Below are 18600 nucleotides of genomic sequence, written 5' to 3'. Positions count from 1 at the left end.
AATGAAAAGGAGAATTTAAGTTGCCTCTGTTTGACGAAGACATGACTGTATGTGTAGAAACCCTAAAGATTCCACTCAAAAAACGGTTAGAAGTAATAAAAAAAATTGGTAGTTTCAGAATACAAAATTAACATACAAAAGTCAGTTGTGTTTCCGTACACTTACAGCAAACTATCTGAAAAAGAAATTAAGAAAACAATCCTGTTTACAATACCATGAAAAAGAATATAATACTTAATGAATTTAACCAAGGAGGTAAAAGATCTGTACATTGAAAACTGATGAAGAATGTACAAATAAATGGAAAGATATCCCATGTATATGAATTGAAAGAATTAGTATTGTTAAGATTCCCATACTGCATAATCTATTGATTCAATGCAATCCATATGAAAATTCTAATGACATTTTTCATAGAAATAGAAAAATATACTAAACATTATGGAAGCACAACAACAAAGTAACTAAATAATCAAAGAAATTTTGAGAAAGTAAAGCTGGAGGCATCACACTGTTGGATTTCAAATTATATTAGAAAGCAAACATAGTCAAAACAGTATAGTAGTGTCATAAAAACAGAAACATAGATCAATGAAACAGAATAGAGAGTCCAGAAATAAACCCACACATATAAGGTCAACTAATCTTTGACAAGGGTGTTGGGGTTACACAATTGGGAAAGGAATGTCTATTCAACAAATGGTGCTGGAAAAACTAGATATCCACATGCAAAAGAATGAAATTAAGCCTTTGTCTTACCGTATCTTAAAAAAATTAACTCATAATAGACTCAAAGTTTAAATGTAGTATCTTAAACCATTAAACTCTTAAAATAATGAACAGCAAAAAGCTCCTTGAAATTGTTCTTGGCAATGATTTTTTTGGATATGATATCAAAAGCACAGGCAACAAAACCAAAGATAAAGAAGTAGAACTACATAAAATTAAAAACCTTCTACAAGACAAAGGAAACAATCAACAGCATAGAAGGAAACCTATGAAATGTGAGAAAATATTTGTAAACGTTATTTTTAGCTACTTAATTCATTGAAGTGCTGTGTTTTAGAAGTGCTTATTGCGAGTTGCTCTCAGCCATCGTTTGTCCCTTAAACTTTATAATCTAGCAGACTCAAAGTTTTTTAACACTCATTGTATTTTTATCATTTATAAAGCTTTGTATTAAGGTTTAACATACAAACAGAATTTCTATGTAAATGTTATAAAGACAATTAAAATTTTAAAATGAGAGGTTTAATTTTTCCTATTGAAAATAAGGGAAGAGACTTATCCCCACATTTTTTTTTCCCTTAGAACATTTTCTTTAGAAAACCTGTAACTATTTTCTCCTCCTTTTGTAATATCTATATATTCTTTTGAAAAGTAGGTAGGCCTATTGTCAGCTTTAATACCCAGGAATTTCTTTCTCAAGGACCTGGGAGCCATCCGTTTGAAATGTAAAGATCAAGGGAGATAGCAACCCTATCTCCCTGTTTCTGTGGAAGAGTGGGAGCCTAAATTTGGTGAGCTGGGCACCTCGCTCTAAGTTGCAAAACTATCTATCATAAAGACATAAGAAATTTGTTCCTCCCATGGCTAAAGTCAATTAGCTAACAAAGATGGTCACCGCAATTACCAGGTAAAGTTCAGATGAACTATGTATGACAAATGGTGCTGTCAAGACTTCCTACTTGAGCACTAGTTATTGTTTATCTTGAAAACATAACCAGGAATGGAACTGCATGGTAATAAAATGCATATATGCTCAATGGTAGTAGAAAATGGCAAACAGAAACAGCATGATCCTATATTTAGAAAACCCCATTGTCTCAATCCAAAAACTCTGAAAGCTGATAAGAAACTTCAGCAAAGCCCCAGCATACAAAATCAGTGTGCAAAAATCACAAGTATTCCTTTACACCAACTATAGACAACCAGAGAGTCAAATTATGAATGAACTCCCATTCAAAATTGCTACAAAGAGAATAAAATAGCTAGAAATACAGCTAACAAGGGATGTGATGACTATCTCAATAGATGCAGAAAAGGCCTTTTATAAAATTCAACATCTCTTCATGCTAAAAACTCTCAATAATCTAGGTATTGATGGAACATATTTCAAAGTAATAACAGCCACTTATGACAAACCCACAGCCAACATTATATTGAATGGGCAAAAGCTGGAAGCATTCCCTTTGAAAACTGGTACAAGACAAGGATGTCCTCTCTCACCACTCCTATTCAACGTAGTATTGAAAGTTCTGGCCAAGGTAATCAGGCAAAAGAAAGAAATAAATTGTATTCAGATAGAAAGAGAGGAAGTCAAATTGTCTCTGTTTGCAGACTACATGATTTTATATTTAGAAAACCCCATTATTTCAGCCCCCAAACTCCTTAAACTGATAAGCAACTTTAGAAAAGTCTCAGGATACAAAATCAATGCGCAAAAATCACAAGCATTCCTTTACACCAACAATAGGCAAGCAGAGAGCCAAATCATAAGTAAACTCGCATTCACAATTGCTACAAAGAGTAAAATACCTAAGAATACAGCTAACAAGGGATGTGAAGGACCTCTTCAAGGAGAACTACAAACCACTGTTCAAGAAAGTAAGAGGACATGAACAAATGGAAAAACATTCCATCCTCATGGATAGGAAGAATCAGTATCATGAAAATGGCCATACTGCCCAAAGTAACTTTTAGATTCAATGCTATTCCCATCAAACTACCACTGACATTCTTCACAGAATTAGAAAAAAGTACCTTAAAGTTAATATGGAACGAAAAAAAGAGCCCACATAGCTAAGACAATCCTAAGCAGAAAGATCAAAGCTGGAGACATCACACTACCTGACTTCAAATGATACTACAAGGCTACAGTAACCACATCAGTTGTATTTCATTTTGGCTTCAATTTATGTTTGTTAATTAAATAAAATTGGGTATAATTTCATATGTGTATTGTACATTTTAATATCCCCTTTCATGAAATATTTCTTCAAGTATTTTATCTGTTTTTCTTGAGTTGCTTGCCTTTAATTTTTAACTTGTAGGAGATCTTTATCTATTCTGGATATGACTTCTTTATAGTTTTTTAAGGATTTTATTTATATTCGCAATTATTTAATTGAAGCTAAATTCATATTTTAAAACTTGTTAGTATTTTATTAACTTGTATTTTTTGATAACACTCTTTAATGTTTGCATATATTTAGATCTGTCTGCCCTCTAAACAAATTTTTCCTAATTCTGTAATTTTTTAGGCACAGTTCTATAAAACAAGAGGCTTTTCTGGAACTTATATATGGTATCATAGTATAAATGTCTTTATTTGAAAATTTGCACATAAAATAACTATATATATGATCCGTCACCCAGGCTGGAGTGCAGTGATGCAATCTTGGGTCACTGCAACTTCTGCCTCCCGGGTTCAAGCAATTCTTCTTTTGCCACAGCCTCCCGAGTAGCTGGAATTAGGATTGCAGGTACCCCCCATCACGCCCAGCTAATTTTTGTATTTTTAGTAGAGACAGGGTTTCACCATGTTGGCCAGGCTGGTCTCCAACTCCTGACTTCAGGTAATCTGCCCGCTTCAGCCTCCCAAAGTGCTGGGATTACAGGTGTGATCCACGGTGCTTGGCCTGATAATTATAATGATCTTTCAATTAAGTTTGGTTATATGGGCTAAAATTTATATAAAATAGTTTTTTATAGAAAGATATATAGGAAAAAATATATTTTTCCCCTAAATGAATTAGGAAAATAGAAGAGAAAAATAATCAGTCATTTCTGAATTATGCTTTTCAAATAGTATCTGTAAACAATGATTGCTTTTTGTCAATATGTACCACTTCGTTTCCCTTATAGAATAATACTACCACTATAACCAAGTCAAAATTTTAATGAACAGCTAGCTCATTAAATTAGCATGAGCTAGTTAAAAATTGTTTATAGGAATTTAACATAGGATCTCTAACGTAACACTAGATTACCATAAAAAACAAACATGATTAACACAAAAAGGTATGAGACTACTTCAGTTAAAGTGTGAATGGTGAAATAAATATAATGCCACTCACGTGTTCCAATTATACATATGTAAATTTAATGAATTAGTATCTGGTATCTCTTGGGCATATTACATATATAAATAACTGTAATGTCATGGATTAGTTATATATAAGTGTGCATGTATATATACATAATTTTTGTATATAGTATAGCGTTATATACATATATATGTATACCAAGTTGCTCAATTATAAAAGGTAAGAGAATAATGTGAAGTTTAACAATTATTTTCACTACTCCAAATATTCTAGAAACAGTAAAATGGTCAAAGTTTCCAGTTCAAGATAGCAGACTTAGCATATATGCTTGTATAATACATTCTTCTTACTAAGCTGCCATTGATGTGACATTATACGTTTATAAAAAGGAAAAAAGCTATTAGCATAAACAAGGAGTAGAAAAGATCATGAATGCTTGAGGCGATTTTAATAGATCTCAGAACTGGACTTTACTCCTATTCAAGGTATCAATGCCTATGACAGAGAAGCAGAAGCTGCAGCCTAGGGTAAGTGCATGAGTGGTCTGCAGTGAAGATGGGTGCTCTAGAGAAGACCTGACCTCAGTGCTGGAGTCGGTAAGTACCCAGGACTAGACTGAGAATGGTGAGGAACAGGAATTTCTGTCCATAGACACCCCTAGCCTTTACTCATCTCCTTTCAGTACTTCCCTCTAAAAATGTGATGATCCTCACACCCAAAAAATGACTGAAAGCCTGATTTTCTTCTGAGTTAAGAATGAAGAAAGATTTCTCTAAAGAAAATGAGTGCCCTGATTTGGGACAATAAAGGCTCCAAGGTCAGGTATTGACCCAGGTAGGCATAGAAGTGCTTACCTTCAGACAGTCCTCCCTTCACAGCCTAATGCCTGTGCTCATGCTCCCTAAAGTTGAAGATTTCAGCCCATAAGCTCCACCTAAATCCCCAGATTTCCCTCTCAGCCTTCTTTTTTGGAGGAAATGTAACATGGAAACAGATCCAATAACTCAGCAGGGAGCTCATACCCCTTACATCAAACTATTCACTTGTCCTATTTCTTCATTTATGAAATGTAAATTTGCAATGAAGGACTTATACAAAAAAATTAACAGTTATTAAAAAGGAAGATCAAAATAAAGCAGTGGGCCTTGGGATCAATGGAAATTATGGAGAGAATATTTACAAAAAATCTATTCTAACTGTCATTCGAGAAAGAAGGTATTATGCTAATTAAAATGTTTAAAAGATATTAAAAAGAAACTAGCAGAGAAAAGAGCCATCAGCTATCACAAATATAATAAATAAAAATTATAAATAAATATCAGAAGATAAAATTAGTTATCAGGGAAAGCTCAGTAAAACAAACAAAAAATGTGAAAGAAAACTGAACATGGGGGAAAAAAGTCAATCCAGCAGGTTCAATTCCCACCAAAAGGATTTTCAGAAAGAAAGGTCAGACAAAATGGATCAAAAGGGAAAATTAAAACAGTGTCTTCTAAAACTGAAAACAGAGACCTAACTAGACAGATTGAAAAGCCTCACCAAATGTTGAGCAAAGAAAGTTTTAAGCCCACACAAAGACACATCCTCAAGAACTTTTAGAATACCCTGGTTGAAAAGGGAATTTAAAAATCTTGAACAAAAAAAATGTCACCAGCAACGGAAAAGAGTCAGACTGGAATCTGCTTCTCATTATTAACACAAAATCTTTTAAAAATAATGAAGCAAAGCCTTGTAAGTTATGATAAAATGATGATTTGAGTTTCAATATCTATATTAAAATGTCAATTAATTATAAGAGCAATATGAAGATAACTTTAACAATCAAGTACTCAAATAACTTATACTCCATATGTTATTTCTGAAGTTACTTGAGGATATAGAGAAAGAAAACATATGGGAGTTCAGGAAAACGTGACTCTAAATATACAGGGATTCAGAAAACACTCCTTCTAACTCAGAAATATGATATCTGAGCAATAATCCTGAAGAAAGTGAATCCATCCTGGGAAAGGTGGTTTAAGGGCACTTGTGAATGGGGGAAAATTTTCTGTTTTATGTAGAATATGACAGTGAGGTGGAAAAATTTAAAGTGTAGTTAAGGCACATTATTCTTTAATCAATATTCAAGTAAAATAATTTGACACTGCTACAAAAACAGCAGAATAAACAGATTCATATGAAGGAAACTTTCATATAGCAATTTGTTCTTTCCAACTTTTAGGTTCGGGGGTACATGTACATGTTTGTTACAGGGGTAAATTACCTGTCAAGGGGGTTTGAGGATTTCGTGTACGGATAATTTTGTTACCCAGATAATCAGCATAACACCCAATAGGTTGTTTTTTAATCCTCACCCTCCTCCAACCCTCCACCCTTGAATTCAAGCCCTAGTCTCCATTGTTCCCTTTTTTGTGTTCATGTGTACTCAATGTTTAGCTCCCAATTATAAGTGAGAACACATGGTATTTAATTTTCCTTTGCTTCATTAATTCACTTTGGATTATGACCTCCAGCTCCATCCAGGTTGCTGCAAAGGCTACGATCTCATTTTTTTATAGCTGCGTGGTATTCCATGGTGCATATGTACCACATTTTCTTTATCTAGTCCATTTTTGGTGGGCATCTAGGTAGATTCCATGTCTTTGCTTTTGTGAACAGTGCTGCAATGAACATACATGTGCCTGTGTCCTTACGGTAGGACAATTTATATTCCTTTGTGTATATATCCAGTAATGGGATTGCTGAGTCAAATGGTGGTTCTCTTTTAAGTTCTTTGAAAAATCTCCAATCTGCTTTCTAGAGTGGCTGCACTAATTTACATTCCCATCAGCAGGGTATAAGCTTTCCCTTTTCTCTGCAACCCCACCAACATCTGCTACTTTCTGACATTTTAATAATAGCTATTCTGACTGGTGTGAGGTGTTACCTCATTGTGGTTTTGGTTTGCATTTCTCTCTCTCTCTCTCTTTTTTAAATTATTTTAATTGTATGTGTATATGTAATTATAATATGTAATTCTGATATATCAGATTGTAAGCCTCCTGAGGACAGGGACATTTTTGTTGGTCTGTTTTTCTGTTTTGTTCTCTGCTGAATCCTCTTTACCTAAAACAGTGTCTGGTATATGGCAGATACTAAATGAATATTTGTTAACTAAGACAGTGACAAGTAATCTTAGCATACTGCAGGGCTCTTTAAGAAAAGAGGTATATACATTTCATGGAAAAATAAAACATATTTTAAGAATTTATGTCTTGTCACAAAAGCCATTAATAAATCATATCATAGTTTAATGATGCCCATCAAAATGTGAGTTGAATGAGGACTATTGAATGGTATTAGAAGTTGAATACTCTTTTCATTACAGAACACCAATAGTTAAATCTAGAATTATTGATATAATAATATTTTAAGTACCATGACCTTATAAACCTCTAAAATAAAAAAAAAATCTAGATAATTAATATGTCTTACCAGGATACTAGGCTAGGTATAAAATAAGAAATTCTTTTTTATTATAAACTTTTGCAATTTGATTTTTTTATCATGTGCATCTAATATTTTGATATTGAATAGGAAAAGAAGGAAAAATCAGGTAAACGAAGGCAATCAAAGCAGAAAAATCATGGGTAAAATTTTTAAATCAAGCTTTTTTAATATATTTAAGTACAGTTTGGTCTGTATCATAATGGTTATCTTTATGGCTTGAATAATGTTTTAAATCTAAATAAATCACATTTTTAAACTTTTTCATTTTCATATTTCAACTTGACATGTGACAGAGTAAGAATGTTATTACCTTTGGAATATGACTGTTGCTTGTCTCATACTATTTCTACTTCTTCTTTTTCAGAGTTCCCTGAGGAGGTACCTGTGAATGAAGAACCATATGGAAGGAAATTACTCATTTGGTAATAACTGTAAGGTAATTTAATGTCATTCGTTTAACATTTTCTCTAGCTTTTGATGCGGGTTATGATCTTAGGCCTGAAAATTGAGTGGAGCTGTTTATTCCTTCCTTCACATTCTACCTTGCTTCCTTCAAAGAGGACTTCAGTTTACCTAAGCAAGAAGCTAGATAAGGGATGTGAACTGACAGATCAAGCCTTATGGGACCAGTCACAGTCTAGGGATTGTTTATATCGTGGCACACAAAAGTCTCTGCATCTATAGTCAGAAAAAAAAAAAAAAAAGTTGTGTATGGCCCCAGTTTGTCTAGTGAAAAAAAAAATTCTCATTCTTTGCCACGGAAAATTAAAGTGAGCCTACTCACAGAGCAATATCATCCTTAAGTGCAGACACTTCTTACTAAAGGCAAGACCCAAAAACTAGCATTCTGAGACTTAGAACTGCAACTCCCCAGGATAGCACTAAAATGAAGGCAAATAGAAGTAAAAGCTTGAATGGATGCATCTCATCCTTGCTTGTTGTGTTGACAATAAGAAATGGCAATATCCACACCCTTCTCAAAACTGAGGACATATTATTTGCCTAGTACTGAGTTCAAAGCCAGGGTTTCTTTTCCTCTTGTAAGATAACAGTACCTGCTCCAAAAAAAAAATATTCTAGTTGGTGAAAGAACTGCTAAATAAATAATGTGAACTCTGGGTCGGCAGGATCAACCAAGCATTGTGGAAGTGGTACCTCAACTAGTACCTTCAAAATAGGTAAGATAGATAAAGGAGGTGTGAAGGAAAATGTAGGCCCAACAATATGGAGAAAAAACATAAAACAAGGGCTTAGAATAGAAATGAACATGATATATTCAGGGGGAGCAACTTAACTTGTGCTAAGAAGCAGTGAGATTTTAAAATTGCATGTATAAAGCATACAGCATTTTGAAGAGACGAGTGAGTCATGGCAGTGAATACCCTATAGGTTCTTGTCTGCTCTGAGAGCCACTCATCTGTTATGATGAAAATGTTCTGCATGTGTGTTTCTGTATAATCCTGCTTGTTATGTTTGTAGATTGATGTTAGGTTTAAAAACAGGCTCCTGGTGAGATGGAAGAGCATTATGAATCCAAGTGTTAAACTGCCAGTGCTCTTTAAGTGAAATGCTAATCCACACTCTGAATTGTGTGACTCTTAGTAAACCCTAAAGTGGGTGATGTAGAAAGTAAATGTGAGAATAATTGAGAACATATAAAAGTGTGATAATCTGTTCTCACAATAGCTGCATGGTCTTCACATTTAGGAAAATACATGTTTAAACAAGTGTGGAAAAATGTACTTAGGAATCAGTAATTGATTAAAACAAACAAAAAAAAGATGGAAATACAATTTCCTCAGCCTACTTGTAATAAAGGAAATGAAGACTGATTTTCGGCCATCACCAGCCGAACAACCAAAAGTTCCTCTGATGCCTAGTTAGAGCCAGAAGTGGTCAGCTGTCACACCATGGGAGCATAGACAAGAGGTCCCAGGACCAATTACAATTAAGTGATTTTTTACAATGTTGAAAGGGAATCCTTATAATTCCAATTAATCTGGAAAAGCATGGATAGATTGGGTTTAATAAAAATTGCTTTAGTTAGAAACAGATTTTTCTTAGAAGTATTTTTTAATATAATTTGTTTCTTTTTCTTTCTATTTTTAGGGGGCAATATATTCGGCTAAAATAAATCTAAACATTTTTGTCAATTTTTCATCACAAGGTACCAGCGGCATGCGGTAGCCTTTAGTGATATTACAGACATCCTCATAACAATGATAATTGTTTGGAAAATAGGTGATGAAACCATTTAACTATGTTTAATTTCAATAAGTATTAAGCATCAGCATATCTTCTCACATAATTGATAAATTAATTTAAAATTCAAAGATCCTAAAAAGGTGATTCCGCTCATCTCAGACCCACCTATTCTGAAATGGCAATCTCTGCAAAGAGTTTCCTATATAATTTTTAAACTTTATAGTTATAAAAACATGTTACAGTTTATATTAGGATAAAATTTATATTAACTGAATGTATATTATTTATTAATGAAAAGTTTTTAAATCATAAAATAGAACTCACTATACTATATTATATTTGATAACAAGGAGGCAGACATGCTATAGCCGTATAAGGCCCTTGCAAACAAAGCAACTAAGCGAAATCTTAGGGCATGTTACCATCCAAAGAGGAAGTAATGATGCAATTTTCAAAAAAGCTCAAAAAAATTTGATATACATTAGACAAAGATGAAATTATTCTGATGTATTTTAACAACCTTCAGGTATCTTCACATGAAAGTAATAAAACATATACTTAATTTTTTATTTTTGTGGAAACAGAATTTCTAGGAGATAATATTCATATATTTACACATCTGATTTTATAATACATTTATTTCATCCAAAGAACAGGTTATAATTATTTAATCCATTCTCTGGCATAGACAAATAGCATGATAAATATATATTGAGAGAATCTATATTATACTATTGATAAAGCCAAGGTTCAGATAGACAATGCCACAGATCTAGTAAATGGTAGAGTTGGGACATGAATGAAGGACTGCCAGGTTCTAAATGCTGTGCACTTTCCACTATAAAATATCTTCTTTCTCTTTTCTTTTTACCCACTTTGAAGTGTTATTCCATTATTTTCTTAACTAAAGGTAGTTTTCTTGGTTGTCATTACTCTCAGATGGGTTCTAAGACTTCTCTGGTTATCCATTACATTTAGAGTAGTTCTCATACTGAGAAACCATCCAAATTCTTTTTAGATTGAGTTTCAGTTCATAATTTTTTCACCTTTAGTGACTTTTATCTTCTCTCAGTGTTTTCCTACACTAGATACTATCATCACCTGGCAACTCTTAAACAATTAAAACTTGAACTGAAACATTCTTCTCCCCAATTATCAACCAGCTTATTCATCTTAATTATTATCAATATACATTTTCTTCAACTGCATATAGTCCTCCTGTTCCTTGAGCCCTCCATTTTCATTCTTTATACCCTTTACCATAATCTCTTCATTCATCATGTCTCTTAAACTTGGTGTATCATTTCAATCATTTTCTGATTCTATTTTTTTCCAGTTCTCTTTTTTTCTATTGCTCTTTAGCCGCACTGCTTGAAGAAAACAACAACAATAACAACAACAACAAAAGCCTAACTTTTCTACACATACACCTGGATACTAAGCACCATTAGAGATACCTGAGGAATTATGTAGATTTTTGCCAATACTAATTTATGACATTCTTCTTCACCTGGAACCTTGCAACCTTTTCCAAATTCCGTCTTCATTTCTTGCTCCCATTTCTTATACAAACTATTTAAATATTTTGCACAAGTCTCTATAAATTGCCTTAAACTCTCCTTAAATTCCCCTCTCCACTTTTCTCCCACATTCAGAAATATCAACAATAGTGTAGAAATTGTTGAATTAATGCATATTTACATTGAAATAGGAGCCATTTAACAAGATGAATCTCAACTTCTGCCACCAAACAAATAAACTTACCTGTGTCTGCCCTGCCCTGTTCTTTAACTCTCCTTTTGCAATGGAAGCAATATCACTTACCAATGTTATGCCACTTTTTCTCCTCTCTCCTTTTATTGCTGCCCTCCTTGCTAAGGTCTATTCATTAGTGTATAAACATTAAGTTACCAAGTTATCTCATTAAAGGTCCGCAATCTGTTGGCTCTCTATCCTCTATCCTCCACCATAGCATTTTTCTCTTCAAGGTATTTTAAGAGTTTTCAACACTGTTACTTTCTTTACTTGCTCATATTCTTCACTTGAACCACAGCACCTTGACAATTGCCTCATAATCACAATAAAATTTATTTCAATAAATATTTCTCCATCTTATTACCAATAGAAAAAAATAATATTCTTTTTACTTGATCCACTGGCAGTATTTCAAATTGCCAAACATTTTTTATACAATTATCTGTCTTCCTCTAGTTTTCTTTCTAATTATTTTTCAATTTCAAATGTGGGCTGCCCATTCTGTAAAAGTTTTAAATACTTTTTTTTGGAATTTTTATTGATTTTTTAAAATTGTCACCATAGAATATTTACTGCTCATTTATATTAAATAGGACAGTGGCTGTCATATGGAAAGGACGTGGTAAATATTTATTGAATGGATGAATTAAAATTATTTTTTTCTGTTAAGCCTTGCTGTGTGCAATGCCAGTCTGCTTCGGTTTCTAATGCTTATTTTTAAGTTATGTTTTGAGATGAGTTTCTCTATTTTGAAGTATATACGGGGAATCGTGTTTCTTAGATTATATAGATATGCTCTGCTTAATTTTCTTCTCTTGCGTAGTTAGTATAAAAAATAAGTGGGACTATAAAAATCTGTAAAAATTTAGACTGTATCACAAAAATTTATTTTCTTTTTTGATACAAAACTTTTGATGAGTATTAGAACCTAGTTTTGTTAACATAAACAGAAGAAGGAATGGAATTTTACATTTTGGCCTAGTCAGATTTATCCAAACTTGCTAGAATCTATTTTCTTCAATATATTTCTAGAAAGAAACCCATTCATGATCATTTGTGATATGGTTAGGCTGTGTCCCCACCAAAATCTCATCTTGAATTGCAGCTCCCATAATTCCCAAGTTGTAGGAGGAATCCAATGGGAGGTAATTGAATCACGGGGGCAGTTTCCCCCATACTGCTTGCATGGTAGTGACTAAACCTCACGAGATCAGATGGTTTCATATGAGGAAATCCCTTTTGGTTGGTTCTCATTCTTGCTCTTCCCTGCTGCAATGTGAGACATGCCTTTCACCCTCCATCATGATTGTGAGGCCTCCCCAGCCATGTGAGTCCATTAAACTGTGTCCACTAAACTTCATGAACTGAGTCCCCAGCCATGTGAGCCCATTAGACATCTTTTTCTTTATAAATTACCCAGTCTCAGGTATGTCTTTATTAGCAGCATGAAAACAGACTAATACAGTAAATTGTTACTGAGACTGGGGTGCTGCTGTAATAATACCCAAAAATGTGGAAGCAACTTTGAAACTGGATGATAGGCAGGAGTTGCAAGAGTATAGAGGGCTCAGAAGAAAACAGGAACATGTGGGAAAGTTTGGAACTTCCTAGAGGCTTGTTGAATGGCTTTGCCCAAAATGTCAATAGTGATATGGACAAATAAAGTCCAGGCTGAGGTAGTCTCAGACAGAGATGAGGAACTTATTGGGAACTGGAGAAAAGGTGACTCTTGTTATGTTTTAGCAAATAGACTGGAGACGTTTTGCTGCTGACATAGAGATTTGTGGAACTTTGAACTTGAGAGAGATAATTTAGAGTATCTGGTGGAATATATTTCTAAGCAGCAAAGCATTTAAAAGGTGACTTGGTTGCTGTTAAAGGCATTCAGTTTTATAAGGCAAGCAGAGCATAAAAATTCAGAAAATTTGCAGCCTAAAAATGCTATCAAAAAGAAAATCCCATTTTCTGAGGAAAAATTCAAGCCTGCTGCAGAAATTTGCATAAGTAATTAGGAGCTGAATATTAATCCCCAAGGCAATGGGGAAAATATCTCCAGGGCATGTCAGAGATTTTCATGTCAGCCCCTTCCATCCCTGGCCTGAAGACCTAGGAGGAAAAAATGGTTTCATGTGCTGGGCCCAGGGTCCCCCTATTGTGTGCAGCCTAGGGATTTGGTGCCCTGCATCCCAGCTACTCCAGCCATGGCTGAAAGGGGCCGATGTAGAGCTCAGGCCATGGCTTCGGAGGGTGCAAGCCCCAAGCCTTGGTAACTTCCACGTGGTGTTGAGCCTGTGAGTGCACAGAAGTCAAGAATTGGGGTTTGGAAACCTCCTCCTAGATTTCAGAGGCTGTATGGACATGCCTGGATGCCCAGGCAAACATTAGCTGCAGGGGTGGGGCCCTCATGGAGAACCTCTGCTAGGACAGTGCAGAAGGGAAATGAGGGGCCAGAGCCTGCACACAGAGCCCCTACTGAGGCACTGCCTAGTGGAGCTGTAAGAAGAGGACCACTGTCCTCCAGATCCCAGAATGGTAGATCCACTAACAGCTTGCACCATGCACCTGGAAGAGCTGCAGACACTCAATGCCAGCCACTGAAAGCAGCCAGGAAGGAGACTGTATCCTGCAAAGTCAAAGGAGTGGAGCTGCCCAAGACCATGTGAACCCACCTCTTGCATCACTGGGGCCTGGATATGACCCATGGAGTCAAAGGAAAACATTTTTGAGCCTTAAGATTGGGCTGCCCCGCTGGATTTCAGACTTGTGTGGGGCCTGTAGCCCCCTTGTTTTGGCCAATTGCCCCCATTTGGAATGGTTGTATTTACTCAATGTCTGTACCCCCATTGTATCTAGGAAGTAATTAACTTGCTTTTGATTTTACAGGCTCATAGAGGGAAGCGACTTGCCCTGTTTCAGATGAGACGTTTGACTGTGGATGTCTGAGTTAATGCTGAAATAAGTTAAGACTTTGGGGGAATGTTGGGAAGTCATGATTGGTTTTGAAATGTGAGGACATGAGATTTGGGAGGGGCTAGGGATGAAATGATGTGGTTTGGCTGTGTCCCTACCCAAATCTCATCTTGAATTATAGCTCCCATTATTCCCACATGTTGTGGGAGGGACTGTGGGAGATGATTGAATCATGAGGGCAGTTTCCTCATACTGCTCTCTGGATAGTGAGTAAGTCTCAGGAGATCTGATGGTTTTATAAAGGGAGACTTCGTTCACTTGCTTCTCATTCTCGCTCTTGCCTGCTGTAATGTAAGATGTGTCTTTCACCCTCCTCCATTATTTTGAGGCCTCCCCAGCCATGTGGAATCATGAGTCCATTAAACTTCTTTTTCTTTATAAATTACCCAGTCTCGGGTATGTCTTTATTAGCAACATGAAAACAGACTAATACAATTTGTAGAAACCAAATCCATGAAACCAAGGTAGAATTTATTGTTTATCATGTGATAACATTTTGATTTTGGGTATACTTAATCATAATATAAAATTGGATCAAAGGTAAATTGATTCTCTAGGTACATACACGAAGGCTTTCTGAAATGCTAATATGCTGTCACATAATAAATGTTATCTGTTTCTCAAATCTCTTATGAATTCAATTACCAAGAGATACTCAACAAAACAAGAACAAAAGAAATGATTCTAGCATATAAATGCCTTCTTCAAATGAGCCTTTGTTCTTCTACAAAGCTATGGATTAATTATCATCCTTATTCTAAGCATCTGGTTCACTGCTTTGATTTAATGAAAGGTTAGTTTGACCCCACACTCAAGCAGTCTTTATAAAGCAGTAGAAATGACAATTATTACCTGGAAATTATTTATCAAAAGCAGGGTTTCCTAAAGATGAAGTGGTCACTATTTATTTATAACTGACCTTCACATGCTAGATAAAGTTGACCTGAACTTTAGCTATTGCAGATATATTAAAGATACTAATTTTTACTTCAAAATGAATGCTAAATTACCCAAGAAAAAATACATTGTTTCTTTAAAGCGTTTACATGTTAACATTTTGCTATGACCAAGTGAAAGCTTGAAGGATCTGAATATATACTCTAATAGTTTCTTATTTCCCCTGGATTAGTATTAATATAGTAAATGCCAAGTTACTGGCTCTTTGGTGTCATTCTAATGCCTTAGGCACTTCTAAGAAACAGAAGTTGTGGGTTAGAAGGTGCCTGAAGAAAAAACGGAGAAATCTTTACTGTTAACTGTTCAATATTTGACTGTACATAGATATATACATACATACGTGTGTTTCAGAAACAGACTTGAAAAGATTTTTGGAACAGAATCACACTGAAAAAGAAAAATAATCAAATTAACATTGAAAGTATCTTCTCTAAGGAAGAGATGAACTTACTGAAATTTCCCTTCCCACACCCACTAGCAAAAGAAGGAGAGAAGAAGCTGCCTTTTGAAAGCCTGTGGATATTTTGCACATTCTTGATGCTATAATCTGATCCTGGTTAGAAGGGAAATATCATAAAGTTAGATCAGGCTTACATAAACCATAGAGTAAGGAGATCTTGCATCTTTTCTTCCCCCCATCATTTTTGCTTGGTCTGGAAGCAGAAGAACTGAAGGATCAGAACTTGGCAGGGAGAAGCCATGAGCAAGGTACTGTCCCTTGTTTCATGCCAGTGTTAGCAGAAGTTATTTTCAGATAAGGGTATTAGCTAAGGTGTTAGGATAATCAGCTAATTGATGATTTTATTTGTAGTAGGAGGAGGCAGAGTTGTACCAAGCTCTCAAGTGCAGGGATATTAAGCTTCCAAGTCCTGAAACACCTGAGGTTATCTATCAATAAAACTCCCAGCAGCTAAAGGAATGTTTGCAACTCTGAAAGTCCCAGAATAAATATTGTAGTTGTAGGATGGTTGAAACTGGTGTTATTATTCTAAATGATAACTGGCTAAAAATATAAAGACTGAAAATGCCCCAGAGGTTGAGAAATCTATTTGCTCATGTTTCAGGTAAATGTTTCAAAATCTGTTTTGAAATATGTTGCTCTGAAGGGAAAGCTCTATTTCTACTAACAATTAAGAACTACGTCTCTAACTTGTATACTTATATTTTGCCACTAGCAGTATTTCCAAAAGCAGTGGCAGTCCTATGTTCTCCAGTCATCATTCAGTAGCAAGGCAGGTTAGAAAGCTATCAAATTGTCTACCTATATTAAAACATGCACAGCTAGGCAAGTTACTAATAGAGTCCACAGACTCCACATTGACTGAATCCAGATAGAGAGATTGAATTAGCGTACCATTCTGTATTCAGTTATTCCTTCTTCACTTAGCAAATGTGAGTTGAGAGGCTACTAATGCCAAGCACTGCTGTAGCACACATAGAATGCCTCCTAAGCTACAACCTAGGCAGGATTTCAATGTGCTAATTTGATGCTTCTCCTTTATTGTGACTGACTATCTTGGAACTATGTCTTACGAAGAACACTAAAAGTGGAGAGGAACAATTTGAATGAACTCCTTGGCCAGTTCCACCTCTCTAGAGATTGTAGAGATATTACCAGCCTAGGCCAGTCAGAATATCCAACGACTACCTTCATAAACAGAAAATAAACTCTTTAGTTAGTGTTAAACACAATGTATGGAGTAATATGTGTTAGCAAATGCATTGATGTAAAAGAAATACAAGTTCTAATCAGAAAAGGCATTGAGTAATGATGATTAAACTCTGACTTGGAATTTGGTTTTATAGTCTAGTTTAAAATGAAGCAAAGTAAAGGGTTAAGATCAAGCTTTCAAAAGTTTTCATAAGATATTACGAGACAAATAAAAATTTTCAAGCACGTTTATATTCATCTAAGTCTTCTTTTTGATTTTTCTGTTTTGAAATATTAGAACATGTAATCTATTAGCAATCATTTTAGTTTAAAGAATAAAAAGAATACACAAAGCATTCATAAATGTATTGATAAAATATTCTTAAAATACAAATCTTATTTCAGAAATAAATATAAAATATTTACTTCTATAAAAATGTTATAACTTATGTCCCTATTATGTACATTGTGATAACTATACAATCATCTTGCAAATGTGTGTATTTGAGAAATTTCATTTATTATTTATATGTTTACATACTGAATGACACATCAAAACTATAATACACATAAATCAAAGCTTTTTTCTTATTGAATAATTTTTATGTAGACTTTTAAGCCAATTTGGTTGTAAACCTTTATCTTTAAAAATTTATATTTGTGGCTATAGGTTGCACTATTTGCCTTGTTGGGCCCTGATGGAGCAATTGAGTCTTTCTGGAAATTGCTTCAAGACACTATCATAATTATTAACTTTCCTCTTCTTGTGACTCCAGCAGTCAGCATAGATCCTGTCCTTAGTAATTTAGTATTTCTTGAATAAATGAATAAATAGCAAACATGTCATTTGGTGGAATTATTAGCTCAGGAGATGGTTAGACATTTTTCAACAGATTTTTTAAAGCATACCGTGTACCACACATTGATACAACTTAGAGATATTTTATCAGCAACCCCCAAATTAGAATAAATTGACTTACTGTTATTGACTTTTTATTTTATAGTTTTTAAATTACAAAGCAACAAAGATGTTTTAGCATGAGGTTACTCCACTTGAATAACTGAGATGCTGTAGAGTAAACCCGCTGATTTTTCTTTTTTTTTTTTTCCGGTGATCTATATCTGCATTTTAGAATTTAGTAAAAGTAACTGAATGGCATCTGAAGGTTCACCTTACAGTGATTCTCAAAGAGGAGGCATTTTGAAACTCTCAGGGAGTATCTGGCAATATCTCATGTCTGAAAACATTTTTGGTGGTCACAAGATATTATTGGCACCTACAGAGTAGAAGTCAGGAATACTGCTAACCATCCTACAAAATGAGTATAGCCTCCTACAACAGAGAATTATTCAGGCCAACATGTCAATAAATCTGAGGTTGAGAAACTCTGAGTTAGAAGAAGCATTCTTTCAGGGAATAACACACTGTATTAAAAAAAAAAAAAAGAAGAGGCATTCACATTTTTGAGACCTCAAAATAGGGGAAAAAATTTGTGTCTAATAATGGAACCTTAATTTCTTTCA

Source organism: Nomascus leucogenys, chromosome 5 (genome assembly GCF_006542625.1).
Source record: "Nomascus leucogenys isolate Asia chromosome 5, Asia_NLE_v1, whole genome shotgun sequence".
In the NCBI taxonomy this organism is placed as follows: domain Eukaryota; kingdom Metazoa; phylum Chordata; class Mammalia; order Primates; family Hylobatidae; genus Nomascus; species Nomascus leucogenys.
This window is presented reverse-complemented; position numbering follows the sequence as displayed.